The 26,753-nt window shown below is 45.9% G+C and overlaps 1 protein-coding gene across 1 annotated transcript in view; it reads right to left on the bottom strand.

The window, feature by feature from the left end:
- The window catches only part of ACP5 (acid phosphatase 5, tartrate resistant), a 442,332-nt gene that overhangs the window by 209,699 nt on the left and 205,880 nt on the right, over positions 1-26,753 (bottom strand). The window lies entirely within an intron of this gene.

The following is a 26,753-nucleotide window of genomic DNA, read 5'->3' as shown; positions in this document are numbered from 1 at the left end:
CACCTAGATAAGGTGACTTTTGACACAGGTATGCCTTGTTTTCCTTCAGCGTAAGACAGGAACAACTGGTCGGATTTTCTGAATTGCTTGCTTCTATGCAAGTAAAAGCGTAATTGTCTATGGACATCCAACTGATGTAATTTGTATTCTACCTTGTTGGAATAATTCAGAAAGAACACGGGCAGTTCAATGGACTGATTCAAATGACAATCAGAAGTAACCTTTGGGAGAAAGGAAGGATTAGTCCGAAGAGAAACTCTATCATTGTGAAAGACTAGGTAAGGAGGACGAACACAAAGAGCCTGAAGTTCAGAAACTCTTCTGGCTGACGCAACTGCAACCAAAAGAAGGGTTTTCCAAGAAAGAAACTTCAAGGAACAAGAAGCTGCCGGTTCAAAGGGGGGTAGTATCAGGGAAGTTAAAATCAAATTCAGATCCCACTGAGGCGGGGATCTCTTACTGGGGGCCCCGAGTAGAGTGGTCCCCTTCAGAAAAGCTTTACAAAGCTTATGGGACATGATGCTTGAATCAGATAGGCCTATATGAAAGTTTGAAATTGCAGCTCGCTGAACTCTAATCGTGGCAGAAGAGGATCCAGTTTGAAAAAGTTCTGCTAGAAAATCTAAAATATGGTGCACAGGGGCTGAAAAAGGGATCTATATTCCTGTTCTCTGCCCATAAGGAAAAACGTTTCCACTTACTAACATAAGTCTTTCTAGTGGTTGACGTATGCGAGGATAAGATGATTTCACGCACTGAATGGGAGATGTTTGGAAGCCTGGCTAAAGTCGGAAGTGGAGAAACCAAGCAGTGAGCTGGAGAGATTGATGCAGCCCGCCCAATTGATGGATCAGGAGATCTGGAATTGGGTCCAGGGTTGCTCCAGAAGGTGATGATGCAGGAAGGGGAACCAAATTTGTCGAGGCCAGTAAGGGGCAATGAGGATCATCTTGCATCCCAGTGTGGTAGTTTCCTGAATTAGTTTGGGAATCAGGGGGAATGGAGGGAATGCATAAAGAAGTCCCTGGGGCCAATCGTGAACTAGAGCGTCTCTGGGGAGGTGTCCGGGAAGAGGTAGTAGAGAGAAAAAATTGTCGCACTTGCTGTTGAAGGGGGTGGCAAAAAGGTCGCAGCAAGGCTGACCCCATTTGCGGAAGATTCTGTCTGCCATAGTCTGACTGAGAGACCACTCGTGAGGCGTGAGAATTGCTCTGCTCTGCCTGTCTGCTATAACGGTGGACTTCCCAGGGATGTGCGCTGCTATCAGAAACCGTTGGGAAGAGATCGCCCACTGCCAAAGTCTGAGTGCTTCTCGACATAAGAGGTATGACTTGGTTCCGTCCTGCTTGTTGATGTACCATACCACTGACATATTATCTGTTTGAATTGCAATGGTCCCAGTGGGAAGAGAGTTTTGAAGAGCTTGCAACGTTAAAAGCACTGCTCTCATCTCCAAGACATTGATATGCAGATGGTACTCGTGAGGCTGCCAGGTGCCTTGGACTGTTCTGCCCTGATAATGCCCCCCCCACCCAATTAGGGAGGCGTCCGTGGTCACCGTAGCTACTGGGGGAGGAAGAACAAATGGTCTGCCCTGGTGTAATGATGGGGAAACCATCCACCAAACAAGTTGGTTTTTGCATGACTGTGTGATCATTATCCTGTGAGACATCGGGAGTTGCTGGAAAGACCATTGTGTGAACAGCATACACTGAAGAATCCTCATATGAAAGCGTGCAAGGGGGACTAGTATTATAGCTGCTGCCATGAGACCCAATGTTTTTAGGACAAATCTGGCCTGAATCTTTTTGCATCCTAATAAGACCTGCACATGTCGTCGAATGGCTAACACTCTGTCTACTGGCAGAGTCACTGACATGTTCTTTGTGTTTAAGTTTGCGCCTATAAAGGTGATAAGATTGACAAGGCGACAATGCAGACGTTTTGAAATTTATTGTGATGCCTAGAGTGGAGCACATTTGGATGGTGCAGTCTCTGGATAGCAGCAGGTGATGCCTGGTGGTTGCAGTAAGGAGCCAGTCATCTAAATATGGAAACACCTGGAATCCTTGCCGTCCCAAGTGAGCAGTGACTACTGCCAAACATTTGGTGAACACCCTGGGGGTGCTGTGGTGAGACCAAAGGGCAGCACTCTGAACTGATAATGACTGGCTCCCAGCCGGAAGTGGAGGAATCTTCTGGAGCATGTCTGCATTTTGATATGGTAGTACGCATCCTGAAGATCTATGGAGCACATCAATTGTCCTGACCCAGAAAGGGTAAAATGGACTGTAGCGTGACCATCCGGAACTTCGTTCTTTGAACAGACCTGTTTAGTCTGCTGAGATCCAGAATGGGTCTCCAAACTCCTGTCTTTTTTGGTACCAAAAAGAACCTTGAGTAAATTCCGGATCCTTGTTGGTCTGCTGGGACTGACTGGATGGCACTTTTTCTTAGCAGTTTTGAAATTTCTTGAACTGCTTGATCCCTTAGATTGGGTGGAACATCTGGAAGGGATTTGTTGGGAATGTAGGGAGTGCAAAAGAAGGGGATTTTGTAGCCTACGGATATGATGGAAAGTACCCATTTGTCTTTTGTTATACTTTGCCAGGTTTCTGGGTACAGTGATAATATTCCCTCGACTGCCTCCAAAGGTGGGCAGCACTTCAGGGATGCTGGAAGGGCTTGTCAGAGAAGGATTCTCTTTGGCCCTGATTTTGCAGACCCCCCTGCCTCTAGGGCGGCGTCTATTGTTGTTCCCTCCTCTGCCCCTGGAGGGGAACTCTCCACGTGTGTCAGGCACGGCTCCCTGGGATTTCCAGAACCACATCTTCCCAGTCTTCTGACCCTTGGGATACTGTCTTGAAGGAGTGGAAAAACGGACTCCATAGGTTCATAGGTAGGTACTAGGCCATCGGCCCTAGGGCCCATACAAGCCTAGCCAAAAAATGTACCCTGGCTTTCGCCACCCAAGAAAATTATTTTCCTGTGCCCCTGTCGAGCAGAGCCACAGAAGTGATCCCCAGGGTGAATTTCCCATTTCCCATCCAATCATCAAGATTTTTCTTGAAGAGTGCTAATGAGGAGCTCTGTTTGACATAGATAGGTAGTCTGTTCCACAGTATGGGAAGTCTCTGGGACAGGAATCTATCCCTCCAGCATGTTCTGTTTATTGTGGTGACAAGGTTTAGGGCCCTAGAACGTGTAGCTCGGAGGGATTGGGATTTCTTTAAGTGGAGCATGTCCAACAGCTCTGGGTTTGACATAGCTTTGCATGTTAGGCAGAGATTGCCCCTGAGTAGGCGATATGCGATGGAGTAAAGCTGTAGTTTTTTGAGACTGTCTGCATAGGGCATCTGTTTGAGGCCAGCAATCCTCTTTGTGAGGTATTTCTGTGGTCTTTCCAGTTGTTGTAGAGGTCTTGTGAGGTACATACCAAAAGGGGCATTGTACTCTATAATGGGTCTAATGAGTGATGAGTAGAGGGGAACAATGACCTCTTTTTCTGGATGAGAATCCTTTTGTGATGAGATGAGCCATGTAGAAGGATTTCCTGACCACTGTGGCGATGTGATTATCAAAGGAGAGACTACTGTTCACCTGTGTCCCAAGGTCTCATCACATTTTTGGCATTAAGTAGACTACCAGCTATGTGGTAGTTCATGGGTACAGAGTTTTTACCAACGGGGATGACAATACACTTTTTGGCATTGAGCTTCAGGCCATGGCTTTGACACCAGGTATCTGTCTCAGTGAGGCCCTTTTGTATTTTGTCCACATCATTAGGAGTTTCGATTACGGCTCCTAGTTTGCAGTCATCTGCAAACTTTGTTAGCCAAAGACCTTCCATGTTGGCCTGCACCTCAGAGAAGTAGATACCAAACAGGAGAGGACCCAGGCCAGAACCCTGTGGTACTCCATTTGTCACTGGCCTGCAGTCGGATTTGGAATCCGCTACTTTCACAGTGTGGGTTCTGTCCTTGAGCTAGTTGGCAACCCATCTTGTGACATAGGGATTTATACCTAGTTTAGTGAGCTTATCTATAATTCCAGAGTGGGGGATGGTGTCGAAAGCCTTGGCGAGATCTAGATAAGCTGTGTGAACCATTTTACCCTCATCTATGGCTTTGGTGACTGCTTCAAAGAAGTCAGTCAGGTTTAGGAGACATGATCTGCCTTTTACAAATCCAAACTGGGTAGGGTCCAGAGTTTGGAGATTACCAATGTCTTTGTTTATGAGTTCCACGATGATACGTTCCAGGGCCTTGCAGACCACGCTCGTCAGGCTAATGGGGCTGTAGTTCCCGGGGTCCGTTGTGGCTCCCCCTTTGTGGAGTGGGATAACCATCGCGGTGCACCATTCAGTGGGTACAAAGCCTGAGGTGAGGCTATGATTGGACATGGTACTTAGGTAGGGTGCCAGTTCATTCTGTAGTTCGTGTAGAACGCAGCCTGGGATATTGTCAGGTCCCATGGAGGCTGTGTTCTTGGCTTTGGAGAGTGTGTTTTTTACCTGTGCAGCCGTGATTATTGGAACTTTGCATTCTTCCAGTACAGAGATGTGCCCCCTAGGGGGAGAGAGGGGGTAAAGTTAGCACTGAACCTATCTGCTAGGATGTTGGCAATATCAGTTGGTTCTGTACATTTAGTGCCATTGTGCTGTAACTCAGAGCAGATTTGAGTGTTCCCATTTAGATTCTTGACATAGCTATAGAATGCTTTGTGGTTGTCTTTAGAGTCAGTGGCAATTTTGTTTTCGTAACTAGCTTTGGAGAATTTTATGAGGGATCTCAGCTTCTTACTGAGGTTGACCAGGGAGTTCCTGCAGTCATGGGATTTTACTCTTTTTTGCAACAGTTTCTTTCTTCTGTTGTAGAGTTTGTTTATGGCAGAGGATCACCAGAATTGGCTTCCTTTTTTTGGAGGATAACATCTTGTTTCTATTAGGGATAGCATGATCCATGCACTCATGTAAGTGCTTATACAGTGCATTTGTGTAGGATTCGGCAGTCATATCTCTATTGTCCATCTGCATGGGTGACATGAAGTTTGCCACTTCTGTCTTAAGAAGTGTGGAGTTGGCTTTGGAGAAGTTTTTTACGATGGTTTCCCTAATTGGGAGTGGGATGTGGATGTCTAGGCTGATTAGCTTGAGGTCGGATCTGACCAATGAGGAATTGACCTCTGGTGTGGAACACCGGTTTCCCATGTTGGTAATGACCAGGTCTAGGATATTGCTGCCCCTGGTGGGGGTGTGAATAAGTTGATCCAAGGCATTGGAATTTATGAATTCTAGAAATCGTTGAGCAAGAGAGTTGGTACATGAGTAGTTTTCCCAGTTAATGGTGGGGTAGTTGAAATCACCAGTTATTAGGGTGTTGGGTTGTACCCTAATACTTTCCAGTGCATCAAGAAATGAGGAGTGTGAATCCTGGGGCATGGTGGAAGGTCTGTAGCAAGCTACAATTTGGATTGTGGTCTTGCCCACAGTTAGTTGCACTTGGATAATCTCGGATGTATTATGCTGTGCATCTAGCCTGGAGGTGTGGATATCCTTAATGAATATGGACACACCTCCGCCTTTAGTGCTTCTTTCTGGGTTAGGTGGCCGAAAGGTGTGGTATGAATTGAAACCTGGTAATGTAGGGGTGCTCTCTGGAGCTTTGAACCAGGTCTCTGTCACTGCACAGATGTCAATGTTCTCCATTTTAAGGAGTGCCTCGAGTGAGTGCATTTTGAGGTTTAGACTTCTAGCATTGAGTAGCACTACCCTCAGATTTTGCTTGCTTGTACCTGTTACGGTGGTGAATTTGTCATTTGAACCTTGCCTAAAAGGTAGAGAGAGTCTCGCCTTCCTGCTCACATCTGGTAAGGGTATCTTTCACCTGTGGTCCAAACAGAGCAGAACCATCAAAGGGGGTGTTGGTGAAAGACGCCTTAAAGGGTTCCGCGAAGTTGCATAACCGCATCCAAGTGTGTCTCCTCAAAGCCACACCTGTGCCTGTGGCCCTACTCGCTCCATCGGCTGCATAAGAGATGAGACGCATGGAGGAGTTTACTACAGAATTTAAAGTCGACAGCTGGGAAGCAATCTTGGCCTGAGCCCCTGCAGATGATGGATCTTGAAGGGCATCTCCTAACTCTTTAAGGAGATCCCTTTGAAGGCGGGTAAAATGGCACAAATAGTTCAGAGACCTCATGGAAAAGGTCGCCGAGGAAAACATCCACTTCCCATATCTGTCCATAGCCCTAGATTACTTATTAGGGGATGGACAGACTAAGAAGTTTCAGCCAACTCCTTTTTAGTGGCCGCTGCTACCACCATGGCATCAACGGGAACACCCTTGGTCAGAAATTGCTTGTCCTGAGGGGCGGTGATGAATTTTGTGGGCCTACGGGGAGTTGGTTCCATTGTGTCTGGAGCTGACCATGCCTTTCGTGCCACCACCGACATCAGTGGATCGAAAGGCGGAGACACCCAGGAGGTGGAGGGTCGGGAACCAAACGCGTCCAGGAATACCGACTCATCCTTGGAAGGGTTAAGGGTAGTCCAGTTCCCCCTCTGCCTAAGGATTTAAAGGATGTCTGAGAAGGAGACTTCCTCAGAGGAGGATCTCAGGGACCCTTCAGACTCCTCAAAATCGGTATCTGAAGTGACAGACTCAGGGGAGTCAACATGCTTCCCCTTGCATTTTCTCTTTCGAGGGGGATCCTCTGAATGAACAGGGGAGGCCTCGGAAGAGGAAGATACACCCAATGGGGTGCCCTGGAGCGCTTGTTCCCCACGGTTGGCGCCTGGAGGAGGGGCAGAGGCCGGAGCAGGCACCATGGGGGGAGGAGCCAATGAGGCCAACCGTGAGGCTGACTCAGATGCCAGCACACTCCTCATGACCTCTAAGGCACCCCTTCCCGATGCCATAAAAGGCTCCGGCTCCGAAGAGACAGGAATTCTTCCTGGCACCGAGAGGGACGGCTCCAAAGCCGATGTAGGAGCCGAACTCACCTGTGCCGAAGCTCCGAGAGGGAGAATGGGGTCGGACAAGGGTCCGATGCCACTCGCCCCCTCGGAGCCGACGAAGGAGTCCCGGCGCCCAGATCCCTCTAAGGACGGCACCATGGAAGAGATCGGAGCTGACAATGGCACCAAAAGGGGAGGTATCGGTGCCGATGGACCCACGGTTCCAGCCACAGCATGCTCTGGCTCCGAACTCAATGGATGAGTCGAAGGAGGAACTATTGGAGAAACAGGTAGAGTCTAACCCTGGTGAGGGGTGCTGGATAGCATATTTGCCAGGGCCTGCGACTTTAAAAGCCTGCTCACCACTCTCTCCAAATCATGGTCAGATAGCCTAGACGACCGAGAAGAGTGGGATCGATGACTCCGCTCAGATTGCAGTAAGGGTGACCCTGGAGCAGAGTGTATCGACTCCAATGATGGTGACCTGGAGCATTTCCGACTCCCTGACGGCTTCAATGGAAGAGTCTATGCCGACAGAGACTGGTACTTCGGCTACAGTCGGAGCCAAAGTTGACGTAGAGATAGGTACTTTGGTTCCAGCCGGAACCGAAGTTGAAGCAGAAGCCATACCCGGCGATGGCTCCGAGCTGGTAGCAGACTGCTTCGATGGCCTAGAAGGTTTCACTGACTGAGTCTTGGCCGGTGATCCTTCAGGTTTAAGCAAACCCCTCAGGATAAACTTATTCCTACGCTCCTACAGGACTCTTGGACTAAAGGCGTGACATACCGAGCAAGAGTCCTGCAGGTGTAGGGAGCCCAAGTAGTAGACACAAGAAGTGTGACCATCTGTCAAAGACATTTTCTGACAGCATGATTGACACTTCTCGAATCCCAACACTTGTGTCTTTAGACATTCCTGTAAAGGAAAATCAAATACAAATAACAAGTAGAGTGGAGAGTAGGTAACTGAAAAAAATACACACAATTCACACAAAAAAATACACACAATTCACACAAGTTACCACACCCTAACAGCACACACACACACACTATAATAATACAAGACCTACAAGCTACCACAATTTACTAAAAAGAAAACTTTTGTCTACCTTAAAAATAAAACAATGATAAGCCTCTAACTAAAACGGCTTACTTTGAAAGGTAAACGGGGGTGGGGGAGGGAAAGGAAAAAAAACTCTAAGGAGAAAACAAGTTTTGAAGGGAGGATAAACACTAAAACTGCTATAGAATCTACTCTGAGCTGTAACAATAAAAGTATACCTAACAAAGTACAAAATTCCTAAATATAAGAACAAAGTGAAAATTACGACCTGAGCCAGTAAACGCAACCTCGTAGCAGAAGCGGCAAACGAGATCTGGGTATCTAGCACCAGGCATCATGGGATATAGGAGGGGGCCTCAAGCCAGTAAGCAGCTCTCGAGCTTTTGAAGATGGCAGAGTTGGATCCAAGGATCGGCTCCGTACCCAACCAGCAAGAATGAAGGCGAGATAGACAACTTAACATCAATTAATTTCAAAAGCCACTTTAGGAAGAAAGGAGGGACTGGCTCTCAAGGTAACCCTATCCTTTAAATACGATGTACAGAAGACAAGGCATGTAGTTCTAAATCCTTCTGGTTGAAGTGATGGCCACTAACAGAACAGTTTTCCAGGAAAAGAATTTTAATTCTGCAGATGCAGCAGGCTCAAATAGAGGTCTGGAAAATTCCTCCAAGAAGACATTTAAGTCCCAAGGAGGAGCCAGATCTTTTACGGAAGATCACAGATGGAATGTACCTTTAAGAAAGGCTTTACATAACAAAGAAGAGCCTGAAACCCTATGTGTAAGGAGGAAATAGCAGCCAATTGCACCTTGGTACTGCAGAAAATGGACTCAACAGAAAACATAGAAAATAAGAAATGTAAACATCTGCAAAAGAGGCTAAAAAGAATTCTGTGTTATGAGATTCCACCTATATTGTAGTAAATCAAAAAGATTTGCCATATTGTCAATCCTGTAGCATTACTGGAATTGGAGAAACCATGTGGTTAGTTTCAGGTTAACAAGGTCTGGATGAGGTTCCCCGGATGGTTGAAAAATCAAATCCAGTATTGGATTGAGGAGCCAAGGACGTTCCTTCAGGTAAAAGATTTAGGAGGAGAAATTAAATCTGTCTGTGTCAAAATTGATCACGGAGGATGACTGTGGCCTCATATCAAATGGCTTTCTGCATGAAATTGGTCATGAGCAGAGTGGGGAGACATGCGTAGAGTAACCCTGGAGGACACTGACTGGACAGAGCATCCCTGGGATTCTGTCCCCAATGACGGAGAATGCCAAAGTACTCACTGCATTTGTGCTCTGTGGGGTAGCGAACAGATCACATCATGCTTTGCCCAGCTACTTAAAATCTTGTTTACTACTGCTGGATTCAAGGACCACTGATGAAGTAGGAGACTCCTGCTTAACCTGTCTGCAAGGTCACGGAGCCTTCCACGGATGTTTGTTGCAATCAGAAACTGGTGAGTGGTGATCGATCACTTCCATACCCTCACGGCTTCAGGGCAGAGTGGACAGGATCTGGATCCCCCTGCTTGTTTATGTACCAGACTGCTGTAATATTCTGTGTCTGAATGTTCATCACCACTAGATGAAACCAGTCCTGTAATTCCTGCAAAAAAGAACCACCTTAATCTCTAGAACATTTACTTGAAGACAAGCCTTTGAATCTGACCAAGAACATTGGACCCCACCTGACAGAGGATGCATCTGTGGTTACAGTTGTTACTTAAGGGGGAACCTAGAAGCACGTGTATGCAGCTATCAGAGGTGAATCAAGCCAACAGTTTTAGATGAGTTCTGCACAAATGAGTTATCCTGATAGGAAGAAATAGGGAACCATACTTCTGAGAACACTGGGATTATAGTTATCATTGACAAATTCTCATATGGTAAGGAACAAACTGTACCATTAAAACTGAAGATGCCATTAACCTAAAGCTCTCAAGATCAACCTTGCCAGGAGATACTGGATTCCAGGAGCGTCTGAGTTGCAACGTTCAATGATGTGATTCTGTCTTGTGGAAGACAGACTAGTGTTATGGTAGTATCCAGATGATAGGCCAGGGAAAATAGACAATAAGTGGTGTTCAGGTTGGATCTTCCCATTTTTTTGTGATACTCAGGGAAGCACAAAGATGATGCAAACAGCCTTTTCCTGAAGAAGAGGCTCCTTGGAAGAGGCAGTCAGGAGCCAGTCATTTATGTGTGAGAAAATTGTAATCCCTGTAGTCGTAGTTGGTTTGCTATTACCAACATGCATTTGGCAAATACCCTGGGGGCTGTGGAGAGACCAAATGGCAGGGCTCTGAACTGAAAATAACAGGCTCCTAAATGGAAGCATAGGAATCTCCTCGGTTCCTTCTCTATTTTTATGTGAAGGTAAGTATCTTGGAGATCGATATAGCCATCTACTCTTCTACAGAACGAAGAATTGATTGTACAGACACAATCCAAAAGAGGGTCTTTTGACATCATTGTTAAACAGGCTTAGGTCCACAATGGTCTAGAGGGCCTTCATTTTCTTTGGAACCAAAACAAAGCACAAATAAAATTCTGACCTGTGCTAGTCTGGTGGGACCTCATGGATGGCTCTTTTTCAGGACAGCATCTCTTGCATAGCAGCCTTTGCCCAACTGGGTGGCACATCTGGCAGTGGGGTTTGTGGGGGTTGGAAGAACTCCAAAAATGGAATATAATGACCTCTGGATATTATCCTTCTTAACCAACTGTCTCATGTGATGATCAGAGAAAGATCCATGAAATCCCTAGTGTTATGGACCTCCTCATATTGAAGTGGCCTCCTCTGTCTTGGCCACATCTGTCAGAAGGGGAATCATACTGAAGCCAAGACTTATGAAACTTGAGTGATCCTGCGTCCTTTTGGTTCCTACTAAAGGTGTGCAGAGGTGTCTTTGAACTTCACTCCTACCGCAAAGAAGGTCTTGCCATCCTGTTCCTACTTCTGCATACTATCTTTAAACATGGAGCCAAATAAGGTGGTTCCTTTAAAGGGAAAGTTTGTGAAGGACACTTTATAGTTGTCCACAAAATCACACTGATCCAGCCAAGTGTAACACCATGTTGATGCTTGTTCCAGCTACTCCCGCTGCCCCAATCTCCACATTAAGCAGCAGGTGCATGGACAGGTTGATGACATTTGACATTGTTGACAGAGTGGTGTGAAGTTGCTTCTGTGCCTCTGGCATAAAGGAGGTTCGTCAGAGAGGATAAGCCTTGTTGAGTGAAAGCACTATGAAACCTGATCACATGAGTGGTGTAGTTCACAGCCCATACAGCAAAGGAACCAGAAGCATTTTTCCCCTTCCCCAGTCTATCCATGGCCAGACTCCTTGTTGCATGGAAGGACAGATGAGACTTCAGCCTTTTTTTTGTAGCTATCACAATTAAAATGGAGTCTACTGGAAGAGTCTTCACCCCAAAAGGATCATCCTTAGGGGGCAAAGTATCATGTCAGGCTTCCTGGGACTGACTTGCAAGTGTCAGGTTCCTGCCATGATTTCCTCACTGCTAACTCTAACAGTCTGCCAGTCATTTTGAATGCCTCAAATACTGCCTCGTCGTCTGTGTGTGTGTGTGTGTGTGTGTGTGTGTGTGTGTGTGTGTGTGTGTGTGTGTGTGTGTGTGTGTGTGTGTGTGTGTACTACTACTCCCTACATCCTCACCATTCCTCTATCCTCCCTCTCATTCACACACATATTCTGTCTTAGTCCTGCTGACCTTCATTCCTCTCCTCTCTAGAGCACATCTCCACCTCTCTATGGGGATTCCTGTCTGATCCAGTCTGTCAACCTGTCCATCACCATTGCAAATAAGAAAGGGCTCAGAGCTAATGCTTGACAATCTCACCTCCACCTTAAACACATCTGTTACTCCCACAGCAGACCTCAGCATTGTCACACTACCCATGTACATATCCTGTACCACTCTTACATACTTCTCTACCACTCCCAACTTCCTCATACAATACCACAACTCCTCTCTAGGCACCTTGTCATATGCTTTCTCTAAGTCCACAAAGACACAATGCAACTCCTTCTGACCTTTTCTGTACTTCATCAACACTTTCAGAGCAAACATCGCATCTGTAGTGCTCTTTCCTGGCATGAAACCATACTGCTGATCACTAATCATCACCTCCCTTCTTAACCTAGCTTCCACTACTCTTTCCCATAACTTCATGCTGTGACTGATCAGTTTTATCCCTCTGTAGTTAGTACAGCTCTGCACATCACCTTTATTCTTAAAAATTGGTACCAAAACACTTTCTCCATGCTTCAGGCATCCTCTCACTTTCCAAGATTTCATTAAACAATCTGGTTAAAAACTCCACTGCCACTTCTCCTAAACATTTCCATGCTTCCACAAGTATATCATCTGGACCAACAGCCTTTCCATTCTTCATCCTCTTCATAGCTATCCTTACTTCCTCCTTGCTAATCCATTTGCATTTCATGATGCACTTTCTCCACATCATCCAAACTTCTCTCTCTTATTCTCTTCATTAATCAGCCCTTCAAAGTACTCTTTCCATTTGCTCAACACACTGTCCTTGCTTGTGATTATGTCTCCCTCATTATCCTTTATCACCCTTACCTGCTGCACATCTTTCCTAGCTCAGTCCCTCTGTCTAGCCAACAAGTACAGGTCCTTTACTCCCTCCTTAGTGTCCAACCTTTCATACAACTCTCCATACGCCTTATCCTTAGCCAACTCTCTCTTTGCCATGCACCTCATCTACTTATACTCCTGGCTACTTTCTTCATCTCTCCGACAATCCCACTTCTTTTCCACCAACCACTTTCTCTGTATACTCTCCTGTACTTCCTCATTCTGCCACCAGGTCTTCTTGTCCTATTTCCTCTGTCCAGATGTCACACCAAGCACCTTTCTAGCAGTCTCCCTTACTAGCTTTGCTGTAGTTACCCAGCTATTGGGTACCTCTTCACTGTCACCCACTGCCTGTCTTAACTCTTTCCTGAACTCCACCTCACAATCACCCTTTTTCAATTTCCACCATTTGATCCTTGGTGCTGCCCCAACACTCCTCTTCTTGAACACCAAATTCATCCTACAGGCCACCATTCTATGCTGCCTAACTACACTTTCCCCTGTCACCACTTTACAGTCTCCAATCCATCATCCAAATTAATATCTGAAGTGAAAGACTCATTGGGTGAGGCATGTGCTTCCTTTTGCATGCCTTCTTCTTAGGTGGCTCAGGGGATGACTCTCCTGAGTTTTCAGAAAGTACAGCTGTGTACACTTACCATAAATATAGATGTTAGAGTGTATTCACTGTTGAAATCATCACATTTGGGTTAGCCCTGCCAGGGTAGCCCTCTGCTGGCATGAATACCACAGGCTTAGTATTTCTGCATCGGTTGCTGTCGCTTCAAGACTGAATTCAGGTCGTCAGTAGTATAAAGTAAGGCAGCCGATGCCATTTAGTCAGTTTTTCTTGCCCTAACCTGTCAGGAGCCCCCAATGTAGGAGGCCAGTTTCTGGCGGAAGAACCCCACCAGTGGAAAATAAATACCAATATGTCCCTTGTAAGGTAAGAAAGAGAATAAAGGGGGATGGAGGGAAGAAAACCAGGACTGCAACAGTGAATACATTTGAAAATCTACATTTATGGTAAGTGCACACAATTCTACTATGTTCTTCGTGTTACACTGCTGCAGTCATCACATTTGGGTAGATTCCCAAAGCTGAGGAAATGGGTGGAGGCAGTCAAGGAAACTAGGAGCTGGCTAGGATGCCCTGCAAGATTGCAGAGGCAAACCCTGCCCTGAATTTGGAGAAGAGAGGCAGGTGGTAATGCTTGGTAAAAGTCTGAACAGATGTCCAGGTGGCAGCCTCAAGGATGTACCTGGTGGGGACTCTTCTTAGAAAAGCTGCAGAGGTGGAGGCTGCTCTGGTGGAGTGTGTCCTGACCCCCTGGGGGGGGATTTCCATGCTGTTTGTAGCAGAAATGGATGCATTGTGCTATCCATTTGGAACTGGTTTGCTTGGAGATGGCTTTGCCTTCTGCCCCTGTAGCAAAGCTAACCAGCAATTGATCAGACTTTCTGAAGGATTTAGTCCTGTTACAGACAGAATCTGAGCAGTCTGTGAACATCTAGAGAGTGAAGAATCCTTTCCCCCTTGTTCTGGGGATTAGGAAAGAAGGTGGACAGATTAATAGATTGGTTGAGAGCCACACTGGACACCACCTTCGGCATGAAGGATGGGTTAGTTCTGAGGGATACCCTGTCTGCATGGAAGATGATGAAGGGTTCCACAGCCATGAGTGCTCACAGCTTAGAGACTTTTCTGGCTGAAGTGATGGCCAGAAGGAAACTGTCTTCCAGGAGAGAAATTTTAGCTCTGCAGAAGAAGCTGGTTTGAAAGGGGCCAGAGTGAGCTTTTCCAAGAAAAAGTTATTGTCCCAAGCTGGTGTTGGTGCCCTTCTGGGGGGCCTCAAGTTGCTAGCTCCTCTGAGAAACTGTTTGATCAAAGGGTGTGAGAAAAGGGGCTGCTCAGTGGCAAAATGAGCAGAAATAGCAGGGGCATGAATTTTTATAGAAGAGAAAAAGAGACCACTGTGTAGTAGATCAGCTAAGTAATCCAGGATGAAAGGGATGGATGGCTGTGCCGTATTGGCTCCCTTAGCCTGGATCCAGGTGCAGAACCTTTTCCATTTATATGCATAAGGCTTTCTGGTGCTAGGACGGCTGGCCTCACGGATAACATCCAGAACCTGTTTACTTAGAATGGCAGATTGGTTTGAGGTTAGAGAATAAGCCAAGCTGCCAAACTGAGTGTCTGCAATTTGGGATGCATGAATTCCCCTTCCCTCTGGGTCAGAAGGTTTGAAATCTGAGGAAGATGCCATGGAGGCAGCGGGGACAGGCTGCGGTTGTCGGGGCCAGTCTGGAGCTATAAGAATGGTCCTTGGTTTTTCCTCCCTTATTTTCAGCAGTACCCTGGGGATGAGAGGTAGGGGAGGAAAGGCACAGATGGATAGACTGACTCAGGGGAAGGACAGGGCATCCACTTTCCAAGCCATGCAGTGATGCTCCATGGTGCAGACATTTCCGTGCTGATGGTTGGTGTGGGAGGCAAAAAGGTCGACCTTCGGGGTTCCACATTTCTGAGTTATTAGGGTGAAGGTACTTCTGTTGAGTTGCCACTCATGTGGGTTCAGAATCTTTCTGCTTAACTGGTCTGCCAGAGAGTTGAGAGAGCCTGGTAGGAATTGTGCTAACAGGTGTAGTTGCATGGAAGAGGCTGTGAGCCAAAGGGTCATGGCCAGCCTGCACAGAGGGTAGGAAAGTACAGTTGTGTACACCTACCATAAATGTAGATGTTAGAGTGTCTTCACTGTTGCAGTCATAACTGTAGGGTGCTCCTGCCGGCAGGCAGCCCGAGGTCGGCCAGAATCCCAAAGTCTGGGTCCGGCGTCGGCTGTATAAGCTAGTATCCTGACGTCAGTATGCCTTGGTACATAGCCCTCAGCCGACGCCATCTTCTCCAGCCTTTCTTGCCCTAGATGTCAGAAGTCCCCAACAAATCAAAAATGAATCCAACAAGGAAACACAAATACACCACAAATAAGAGAAAAAGAGGGGATAGGAGGGAGGGAAACCCCGACTGCAACAGTGAAGACACTCGAACATCTACATTTATGGTAGGTGTACACAACTGTACTATGTTCTTCGTGTTTCACTGTTGCAGTCATAACTGTAGGGTGGAATCCCAAAGCAGTGTAGAGGGGGAGGAGGCTTTAGATAGAAGAAGGGGAGGCAAGAATACCCTGCAAGACAGCAGAGGCAAAGCCTGCCCTAGACTTAGAAAACAAGGGGAGATTGTAGTGCTTGGAAAAAGTATGCACAGAACTCCAAGTGGCAGCTTCCAAGATATCCTTGGTAGGGACTCCTCTGAGGAAAGCTGTAGACTTCTAATGGTCCCTGGAAACTGTTTCCCATGATGAGTGTAACAAAATCTGATTCCATAAGCAATCCATTTGGAAATAGTTTGTTTAGAAATAGGTTTTCCAAGAGAACTGGAGGCAAAGGAAACAAACAATTGGTTAGACTTTCTGAAATCTTTAGTCTTGTCCAAGTAAAATCGTAACTGTCTGTGCACATCCAATGAATGCAAAATCCTTTCCCCTTTATTTTGAGGATTTGGAAAGAAAGTAGGAAGGTGAATTGTCTGATTTAAAGCCACTTTCGAAATCACCTTAGGCATGAAAGTAGGATTGGTCCTCAAGGATACTCTGTCCTGATGGAAAATAAGGTATGGTTCCACAGCCATGAGAGCTTGCAACTCTGAGACCCTTCTGGCAGAGGTCAATGCTAGCAAAAGAACAGTCTTCCAGGATAGAAACTTAATATCTGAAGATGCAGCAGGCTCAAAAGGAGGCAAAGTAAGTTTTTCTAAAACATAATTAAGATCCCAGGCAGGGACAGGAGGGGTCCTTGGAGGCCGCAAATTTTAGCCCCTCTCAAGAACTGCTTCACCAAAGGATGTGAAAAACAGGAGGATCAGAACTGTAATGTAGAGATAGCAGAAGCATGTATCTTAATGGAAGAAAAGGAAAGTCCTTTAGATAAAAGTTCCGAAAGGTAAAGCAAACTAGAGGAGAGATCAGGAACCTGAGGATCAGAGCCTCGGTCCTGCATCCAAATAGAAAACCTCTTCCATTTAGAGGCATAGGATTTCCTAGTGCTAGGCCGTCTAGCTTCCAAAAGAACATCCAAAACTTGTTTGGGAAGACTAGAGGAAATCAAATTCCTTTGAAGAGCCAAGCTGCCAGGCAAAGGGTCTTGAGATTGGAATGTAGTAACTGACCCTGATGCTGGGACAGAAGTGAAGGGTTCAGTGGGAGAATCCAAGGAGGCGCCGAGAACAGGAGCTTTAAGGTTGGATACCAAAACTGTCGAGGCCAATTTGGAGCAATCAAGATGAGGAACTTGGGCTTGTCCTGTTTTATCTTCAGTAGTACCCGAGGCAGTAGAGGAAGAGGAGGGAAGGCATATGCTGAAAGGCTTCTCCAGCTGAAGGACAGGGCATCCACTCTCCATGCTGTTTTGTGGAAGGACCTGGTGCAAAAGCGAGGCAGCTGATGATTGAGATGGGATGCAAACAGATCTATCTGGGGACATCCCCAAACTGCAGTAATCCTGTTGAACAAGTTGGTGTCTAGCATCCATTCGTGAGGATCTGAAATGTTTCTGCTCAGGCTGTCTGCTAAGAGATTCTGTTTTCCTGGAATGAATTGAGCCTGGAGATGCAGATTCAAATTTAGAGCTGTGTCCCATAAACCCATAGCTAGTCTGCAAAGGGGGTATGAATGAGAACCCCCCTGCTTGTTGATGTACCACATGACCGTGGTGTTGTCTGTGCGAATTATCAGAGGCCCTGGTTGTAAAAGGTTTTTGAAGGCTAAAAGGGCATTTTGAACTGCCAACATTTCCTTCAGATTGATGTGCCAGTGAAGATGGTCCTTTGTACAGGTTCCCTGCTGGCAATTGTCTAGAAAGTGTGCTCCCCAAGCATAATCCGAGGCGTCCGTGGTTAGGATTTGAGTAGGTTGAGGGAGACGAAAAGGTTTTCCTTCGTTTAAAGTGCAAGCCCTGGACCACCAGAGGAATTCCTTCTGGAGGCAGGGGATCAGAGGAATCATAATATCCAGATCGTGGTAATGCTGTGACCATACACTTTTCAGATACCATTGAAGCTTTCTCATGTGAAGCCTTGCGTTTGGAATCAACAGAATGCAGGAAGCCATGTAGCCCAGAGCCTGCAGGAATTTCCTTGCAGTGAGCTGAGATAGAGTTGCCAAGGTGTTGAAAGTAGAAGCCAGCTGAGTTTGTTTTTCTGGAGTGAGGTAGGCCCTTTGTAAGGTTGTATTTAAGAGGGCTCCCAAGAATACCATTTGTTGAGAAGGGATCAAATGTGACTTTTTTATGTTCACTGAGAATCCCAGTAGTAGGAGAAGACGTTGAACAAAGTCCAGATGTTGAAGCAGAAGATCTTTGCTGCCTGCCTGAATAAGGCAGTCGTCCAAATAGGGGTAAATCTGGATCCCCTGAAGTCTGCAGTAAGCCACTACTGGTGCCAGGCACTTGGTGAAGACTCTGGGCAGTAGATAAACCAAAGGGCAGAACAGAGAATTGAAAGTGCCTCGAACCTGCCTTGAACCTGAGGAATTTCCTGCGTTCTTGTCTGATAGGGATATGCAAATAGTCTTCCTTTAAGTCCAATGTCACCATCCAGGCGTCCTGAGAGAGCATTGGAATTAGCTGTTGCAGAGTAAGCATCTTGAACTTTGGAATTTCCAAAAAGGTGTTTAACACAGAAAGGTCCAGAATAGGTCTCCAAGAGTTTTGTTTTCTGGGAACCAGAAACAGCCTTGAATAAAACCCTTTTCCCATTTCCGAGTGGAACAGGCTCTATGGCTCTCATGGCCAGAAGAGCATCCACTTGAGTTAAGGCCTCTGACCATTGAAGTTTTGGCAGATCTGGCCAACCGTGAGTCCTTGGCAAAGTGTGAAAGTGGAACTTGTAACCTTGTAAAATCACGTCCAATACCCATCTATCCTGGGTATCTGAGTCCAATTTCTGTAAAAGAGACAGTTTTCCTCCGAGAGGGCGCCCAGGTGAAGGGGTCCTGAAGCCCAACCGAGAGAGTCATTGAGTTTGCTTTCTTTGAGATTGGGATCTGTCTTCTCCCCTTCTAGGTGAAGAAGCAGTCCATTGTCTAGATCTGTAAGAGGTCTGGCCTTGACCACGACCTCTGGAGCGCCTATATCTTCCCCTTTGAGGCCTGTCAGACGTGGGAAAGGACCAATTTTAGAGGGCCAATTCCTGGAAAATCTAGGAGGCTGAACTTGCAAGAAATCTTTTACAGTCTGCATGGATTTTGCCTTTTCTTCCATCTTTTAAATAACTTCCTCAGCCTTAGAACCAAAAGAACATCTTGTTGAACAGGGGCATCTAATAACTTAGCCTTAACCTGTTCAGGTAAACTTTGTTCACGAAGCCAGGCATGTCTCCTAATCACAGTACCAGAGGCAGCAGCCCTGCAAGAAGCATCCAAAGCATCAAAACCACAATGTAAGCTATGCTTGTTAACCTGTTCAGTAGCATGCAAAACATCCTGAAGTTCCTTATCCTCTGCACAAGCAGGATGGGAAGCAAGCTTTTGCTTTAAAACAGACAAAAGAAATTGCTGATATTTAAACATATGAAACTGGCAATTTAAAGCCCTTACAGACAGGGTAGCAGAAGTATATACCTTTTTACCCCACCTGTCTAAAGCACGAGAATCCTTCTCAGAGGGAATAGGATTTTTAGAAGTAGCAACCTTAGCAGCCTTAGAGCCCTGAGAAATAGTTTCAGGATCTGCAGAAGGGTTTTTAAATAAAAATAAATGAGAGTCAGGAACCCTATAAAATCTATCAGGCTTAGAAGGAGCAGGAGGCATGGAATCAGGATTCAAATTAGTCTCAGAAAAAGCATCATCTACAATGTCCAAGACAGGAGGGATAGCCAAAGGCCTATGCTGAGGAAGAAGAAGAAATTCTCTAAGCCTCTTTTTGGAAGCAGAATATTCCTGTCCTTCCCAATGAAAATGTTCCCTCATCTCATGCAAGGTTTCCCCAAAAGAAAAATCCTCAGGCGGAGAGGCCAAGGGCAAAGAATCCTCAGCATCCGAATCCTCATAAGGGGGAAAGGAATAGTCCTGATCAGAGGAAGAAACAGAAGATACAGAAGCCTGGTCAGAGGAATCCAGAGTAACATCCTGTCGAGGCCTTTTCTCAGGAGGGGGGTGAGAACCCCTAATCATTGTAAGCAAATCTTCAGCCATCCTCAATAATTGTTTTTGTGTCTTGGGAGTGGATTCAGAAGCAGCTTGAGCTGAAACCTTAGACTTAGTAGGAGTCTTTGTCTTTGCCTTTGAAATAGTGATATGAGTAGGCCTGAAAACCCCCTCAGAAGCCGGTACCTGCACAGCGGTTCCGGACCCATCTGAAGGAGCGACGTCCGAAGGTCCTGCAGCAGTTAAAATAGTGGGCCTTGATGGCTCCCCATGGGAGTCCGTATCGGCCATCGGTTCAGAAGTGGCGGACGACAGGGGCTGCAAAAGCACCTCACTGACGACAGCTGAACCGGACGCTGGCTCGAGCTGCAACGAGTCCTGTTTGGACCTCGGAGGCCTGTCTTTGTCTTTGCGCTTCTTTTGAACTCCGGTAGTGTCCGACGACATTCTGTAATTGAAGCGTCTGCCAAAATAATTTAAAGCCCAATCGTACCTGCGCTTGATAGTACGAGAGTTGAACCTGGCACAGAACCGACAACAAGAAACGTCGTGGTCAGGGCCTAAGCAAGGTAGACAGTAAGAGTGGAAATCTTTATGAGGTATTTGTTTCCCACGCTATACAATTATTAACTTTTTCTGACATCGGAGGAACAAGAAAAAGATTCCCCAACGGGGTACTTAGCTTTGAGAAGAGAAGTAAGAACTTTGGACCGACAACAACCAAATACGCTGTTCGAAAATCGCCAACCAACGTTTTGCGAGCTGCTTTCCACCACACGGCAAGAAAGACTGGAGAAGATGGCGTCGGCTGAGGGCTATGTACCAAGGCATACTGACGTCAGGATACTAGCTTATACAGCCGACGCCGGACCCAGACTTTGGGATTCTGGCCGACCTCGGGCTGCCTGCCGGCAGGAGCACCCTACAGTTATGACTGCAACAGTGAAACACGAAGAACATAGAGTCCCTCCTTGCTTGTTGATGTACCACATCATAGTGGTATTGTCCGTTTTGATCAGGAGAACCCCTGGAGAGAGAAGGGATTTGAAAGCTATCAAGGCATGCTGCGCAGCCATCATCTCTTTGATTGATGTGCAGAGGGATTTCCTGAGGGCTACATTGGTCTTGTATGCACCTGCCATCCAGGTGTGCATCCCAAGTGTAGTCTGATGCATCTGTGGTGAGGGTCTGGGCAGTGGGGGGTGAGGAGAAGAGCAGTCCCTTGTTGTGGCAGCATGCTGTTGCCCACCAAAGAAATTCCTTTCTGTGGCAAGGCAAGGAATTATAGGTATAAGAGTTTCCAGGTTTTGAGAGTGTTGACATCAAAGGCTCTTTAGGTACCACTGAAGTTTCCTCATATGCAGTCTGGCATATGGAATGAGTAGTATGCAAGATGCCATGAACCCCAGAGCTTGCAGGATCTTCCTTGCAGATAGCTGGGTCCTGGTGGCTAGCTGAGAGAAGAAGGTTGTCAGGAAAATTTGTTTCTTTGGTGTAAGGAATGCCATCTTAGATGCTGTGTCCAGACTTGCTCTCAGGAAGATTATCCTTTGGGTGGGCACCTGTCTGAATTTCTTTTCGTTGACTGTGCATCCTAGGGAGGTTAGTAGTGTCTTTACAAAGGCCAGGTGCTTGCGCAGCTTTTCCTGGCTGTCTGCCTGAATAAGGCAGTCATCTAACTATGGGTAAATCTGAATATTCCTTTGCATGCAAAAGGCAATGGCTGGAGCCAGACATTTTGTAAAAACTGTTGGAGCATTTGATGAGCCAAAGGGAAGCGCAGAGAACTGAAAGTGTTGAGATCCTGCCCTGAAGCGGAGATATTTCCTGCATGATTCCCCGACAGGAATGTGGAGGTAGGCCTCTTTTAGATCTAGGTTGGCTAGCCAAGCGCCCTTGGAGAGCATGGGTAGCAGCTGCTGGAGGGAGAGCATTTTGAATTTTGGGATCACCAGAAAGGTGTTTAGAATTGATAGATCGAGGATGGGGCACCAGAAAAAGTCTGAAGTAGAAGCCTTGGCCTATCTGTTCTGCAGGAACATGCTGTACTGCTCTCATTGAGAGAGAAGAGAAAGGGTATGGAAGGAAAATTTGTATCTCTGAGAAACAATGTTCAGAACCCACTGGTCCTTGGTTATGGTGGCCAAGTTGCTTGAGTGAAATGAGAGTTTTCCTCCTAGGGGTAAGTGAAGGTGGGCAGAGGAGGGAAGTCATTGTGAGTTCTTACCATAAGGGGATGGCTTAGAACTCCCTGGTTTTGAAGTGGCGGTAGTCCACTGCTTAGATCTCTGAATTCCCTGGGGCTGTCTGGGGGTGGGGTCTGTCTCCACGTGGCCTAGGCTGGGCTGGTTTACTCAGAAAGGACCAGTGCTTGGAGGGACAATGCCTGCTAAACCTAGGGGGCTGGACTTGCAAGAAATCCTTAACTGTTTGCATAGATTTTGCTTTTTCTTCTATCTTTTTTAAAACCTCTTCTGCCTTAGTGCCAAATAAGTTATCTTTGGGCAAGGGGGCATCCAACAATTTAGATTTGACATGGTCTGGCAGAGGTTGTTCCTTAAGCCATGCATGTCTTCTAATGACAGATCCATTGACTGCTGCCCTGTAAGAAGCTTCTAGGGCATCAAAACCACAGTGCAAAGTGTGTTTAGTTACTTGGCTTGCAGAATGCATTAAGTCTTGTAAATTTTTAGACTCTGCCCAAGCAGGAAGGGAAGACATTTTTTGTTTAAGGAGTTCCAGGGTATGTTGCTGAAATTTTGGTATATGGAACTGACAATTTAGTGCCCTGATAGCAAGAGTAGCTGAGGTGTATACTTTTTTACCCCATCTGCCCAATGCTTGGGAATCCCTGTCTGATGGTGTGGGATTCTTAGCAGAGGTTGCTTTAATCCCTTTTGGCCCTTGAGAAATGACCTCGGCATCAGCTGTTGGATTTTTAAAAAAGATATTTGTGCGAGTCAGGGACTCTATAGTACCTGTCTGGTTTTCTGGGAACAGGAGGTAGGGCATTAGGAGTCAAGCTGGATTCAAGGAAAACATCATCCACAACATCCAGAACTGGGGGGATGGCCAGTGGTCTGTGTTGCAGAAGATCTAAGAATTCCCCAAGTATCTTTTTAGACTGAGGGTCCTGACTCTCCCATTGGAATGCTCCCTTAAAGTATGCAGAGCTTCCCCAAAGGAAAAATCCTCTGGGGGAGACGCTGAAGGAATGGACTCCTCTGCATCAGAATCCTCATAAGTAGAGAGGGGATGCATGTCTTCATAGTCAGATGCATCGGATTCATCTGACTTGTTCAGATGAAACTACAGGGGACAGATCTCTCTTCCTTTTTGAGGGGGTAGGTTGGCTTCCCCTGATCAGCATAAGGTCTTCTGCCATTTTAAGCATTTGAGACTGAGGCAAGGTAGCAGGCACTTGAGAGTGTGTCGTCCGTTTCTGGGGTGTGGTTCGAACCCTGGGCCTAAGAAACTTGTTTTTTTTGAAAGAATGGTAGTCGCGAAAAAAGATGTCGGCTTGTTTCGAGATTCGGTAGTGCGAAGGACTTACTCGGAAGCCGGTGCCTGCTCAGCAGCTTTGGACCCATCCAAGGTAGAGACTACCACAGGATCCTTAGTCGAAGAAGAGTTTTGCGGCATACCGGATTCCGAAAGGGTCTCCGTAGCGGCCTGCGAATCAAAAGAAGTGGGAATCAAGGGCTGTGAAAGCGCCTCACTGAGTACCGGAGGACTGACGTCTAGCTTAATGGAAGCATCGTCTGTAGGTTTGGACCTGTGCGGTCTGTCTCTGTCTTTATCTTTACGTATTTTTGGAAGATCTGCTGTCAGATGGCTTACCGAAGCCATATCGGAATTTGAAGACTGTAAACGAAAATATCTGGCTACAATAAGGGTCCGACGATGGATAGGTCTGGCGTTGAGCAAAGCACAGAAGCAACAACGGGGGATGCTGTGGTCTGGGCCTAAACAAGTGACACAGTAAGAGTGGAAGTCTCTGTGTGGTATTTGCTTTCCACAGGTGAGACAATTGTTAACTTTTTCTGACATCGGTTAGTGCAAGAAAAAAGGATCCCTAACAGGGTACTTCAATTAGGAGATGAAAACTCAGGTAGCAGCTGACTGGCATTCATACGAACTGCTTCTGTTTCAGGCTCTACAACAAGAAAGACTGAAGTAATGGCGTTGGCTCTGCCTTACTTTATACTACTGACGACCTGACGTTAGTCCTCAAGCGACAGCAACCGACGCAGAAATATGAAGCCTCTGGTATTCGGGCTGGCTGGGGGCTACCTGGCAGGGATAACCAAAATGTGATGACTGCAACAGTGAAACACGAAGAACATCTGTCTCTGTGGTAATGCAGAAAGTTTGGAGTCTACAGAATGAATCTCCCTAGATCATGCATGTTGAGAAGTCAAATCTAATCAGTGGGAATCATGGGGTGGAACCACAGTCGGAGAGCACTGTGGACCCACCTTGTGGGGAGAAGTGATCCTCCACAGCACTTGGAAAGCTGCTCCAACTTCTGTAGGATCTGAAGAAACTGTACATGTGGCTGGATCAGGCTCCCCAAAGAAAGAGTGTGAAAACGATCTTGGTGGAATCCTCAGATCCGATTTAGTCTTTGGCACCAAAGAGGGGACTAGAGCAAAGGTCTCCAAGGCTGATGTCTGTGATAAAACTAGTGGAGCTGTCCACCTGATCCTTTGGCTCAGACTCCATCACTGGATCTGACAGGAGGTGAGACCGATCCAAAATCCCCAGAGGTGATGAGACCTCGATTAATGACTCCTTGGCCACAGGTTCCAAATGACTAAACAGATCCAAGGAAACAAGCTGAAGTATGAACCAGTGAGTGGCCTTGATCAGGGTGTAGTGTATGAATCCATTTGGCTTTGGAGCCAATAGAGTTGCAATGACCCCCATCAGGATCTCCGTTCTGAGAAACTTCTGCAACAGGCGATCCAATCAACGTTGGAGGCACTTTTTTAAGACTTAAAGGATCTTGTAGACAGGGACAAAGAGTCTGGAAAAAGGCTTCTCCACTATTTTCAGAGAATCTTGAATAGCAATTGGTGCTATTGATCTTGGCTCTGGAAGGGAGGTATATGTTGGAATCAGAGCCACATGTTCCTCAAGTCTCTGGGTTTTTTGAGTTGAAGATGGAGCCAAAGAATCATATGAAGGCTTCCTTGGCTCCAGATCTTTGGACTTAGGACCTTTCTCTGAAGATTTCTTGATTTTGACAGGCTCCAGATAAGGAGGAAGGAGCCTTTAATGATAACCTTATTCTTCCTGACAGGGCTCTCATCCCAAATGGAGCAAAGATGTTGCATGAGGCACTCTGATGTGCTACCCACAAAACAGACCACACAAAGATCATGGGGGTTTTGAGGGGGAATTTTATGCCCACATTAGGAGCATTTTTTGAAGTTGGAATTTTTCTCCATAACAATATTCAGCTTTGATAGACTAACAGAAAAATATTCAAATCTAAGTACCTATATGCTATATATCAAACACACAAACAAAAATCTACAGTCAAAAATGTAGCAAGACACTGTTACCTGTAAAAATTCTACTGAGAAATAAACTACAAGATCTATGAATTAGAACTACTCTAAAAGATGGAAACAGGATGGTGCAAGGCCACATGAGGAAGGGCTGAAAGAAATCTTAATGTGATAAATGATAACAGATAAACTTATCATTTATCTTTAATGCAAAGGTCAAAAGACTGTAATTGGCTGCTTCTGCTATTTCCTAATCATAAATAAGATGTGGCAAAGGAGATCGGAGTTAGTCAAGGAGAAGGGAGTTATGGGAAAATTTTGGAAAGGGCTTGAGGCTGAAGCACTGGATCAGCTGGATCGGATTCCAGCTGGAGCTCGAGGACCCATACATATGTTGGATCAGATCTTATGAGTAGTTCTACAAAGAGATTTTTTTCCTGTGGAAGAAAAGCTCTGAACTGAGGTATCTAAGAGAAACCCCAAGAAAACAATCCTGTCAGGAGTCGAACAAGACTTTTGAACATTCTCCTGCCTTACAAAGACATGCAAGCATCTAAATAAAGAAAAATAGAAATACTCTCCAGTCTGCTATCACTGGTGTTAGACACTTTGGTCTATTCTCTGCTCCAAGGGTATTTTACAAATGGTAAGGCAGAGAATTGATAATGCGATCGACACACACAAAACCTTAACATCTGAAATTTGGATATACAGGAATATGATGATATGAATCTTCTATATCTAATGTCACCCGAAAACTCAAAAGAAGGATATGGGGTAACACATCATGAAGGGATAGATATAGCATTTTGAATATGCACACTATCACACACAGGTTTAGAAAGATCCAGAATTGGTCTCCAGGAATCTTCTTTGCCACCAGAAACATTCTTGAATAAAACCCTTCTCCTAATGGAAGGGGAGGGACAGCTTCTGTCACTCCCTGAGACAGAAGATGCTGAAAGCTTGAAAGAAAAGAAGACTTTGGTCTGGTGGATGAGGAGGAATTCCTCAAAAAGGAGGGAGAGTTGCACTAAGATTTTAACACTGATGAATTACTTTCAGAGCCAATCTGTCTAAAAATATCTGTTGCCAAAGAGAAAAATGCATGTTTAGACTTTTTGGAAGGAGAAGGGAAGTCTTGTAGAGAACAAGTCAGACTTGTTAGACTGAACTTTGTTCTGGGCATTCCTCTTTTTTGGATCCCCCTTACCACTACTTTTAAATATTTAGTTTCCAGTAGATTGCTGTGTTGGTTTATTTTGCTTTTTAAAAAAGGTTATGGGGTAAGCATTAAACCTCTTGGCAGACTTGGAGAGGGGGGTGCAAAAAAATTGAGAGTCCTCAAAATTAGCTTGCCTATTTCATCATACAAGGACCTCTGC

Source organism: Protopterus annectens, chromosome 9.part0, assembly GCF_019279795.1.
Source record: "Protopterus annectens isolate FY-2018-M chromosome 9.part0, PAN1.0, whole genome shotgun sequence".
NCBI classification, from domain to species: Eukaryota; Metazoa; Chordata; order Ceratodontiformes; family Protopteridae; genus Protopterus; species Protopterus annectens.
Note: the sequence above shows the minus strand (reverse complement) of the source record. Positions and strands in the feature narration are given on the sequence as shown.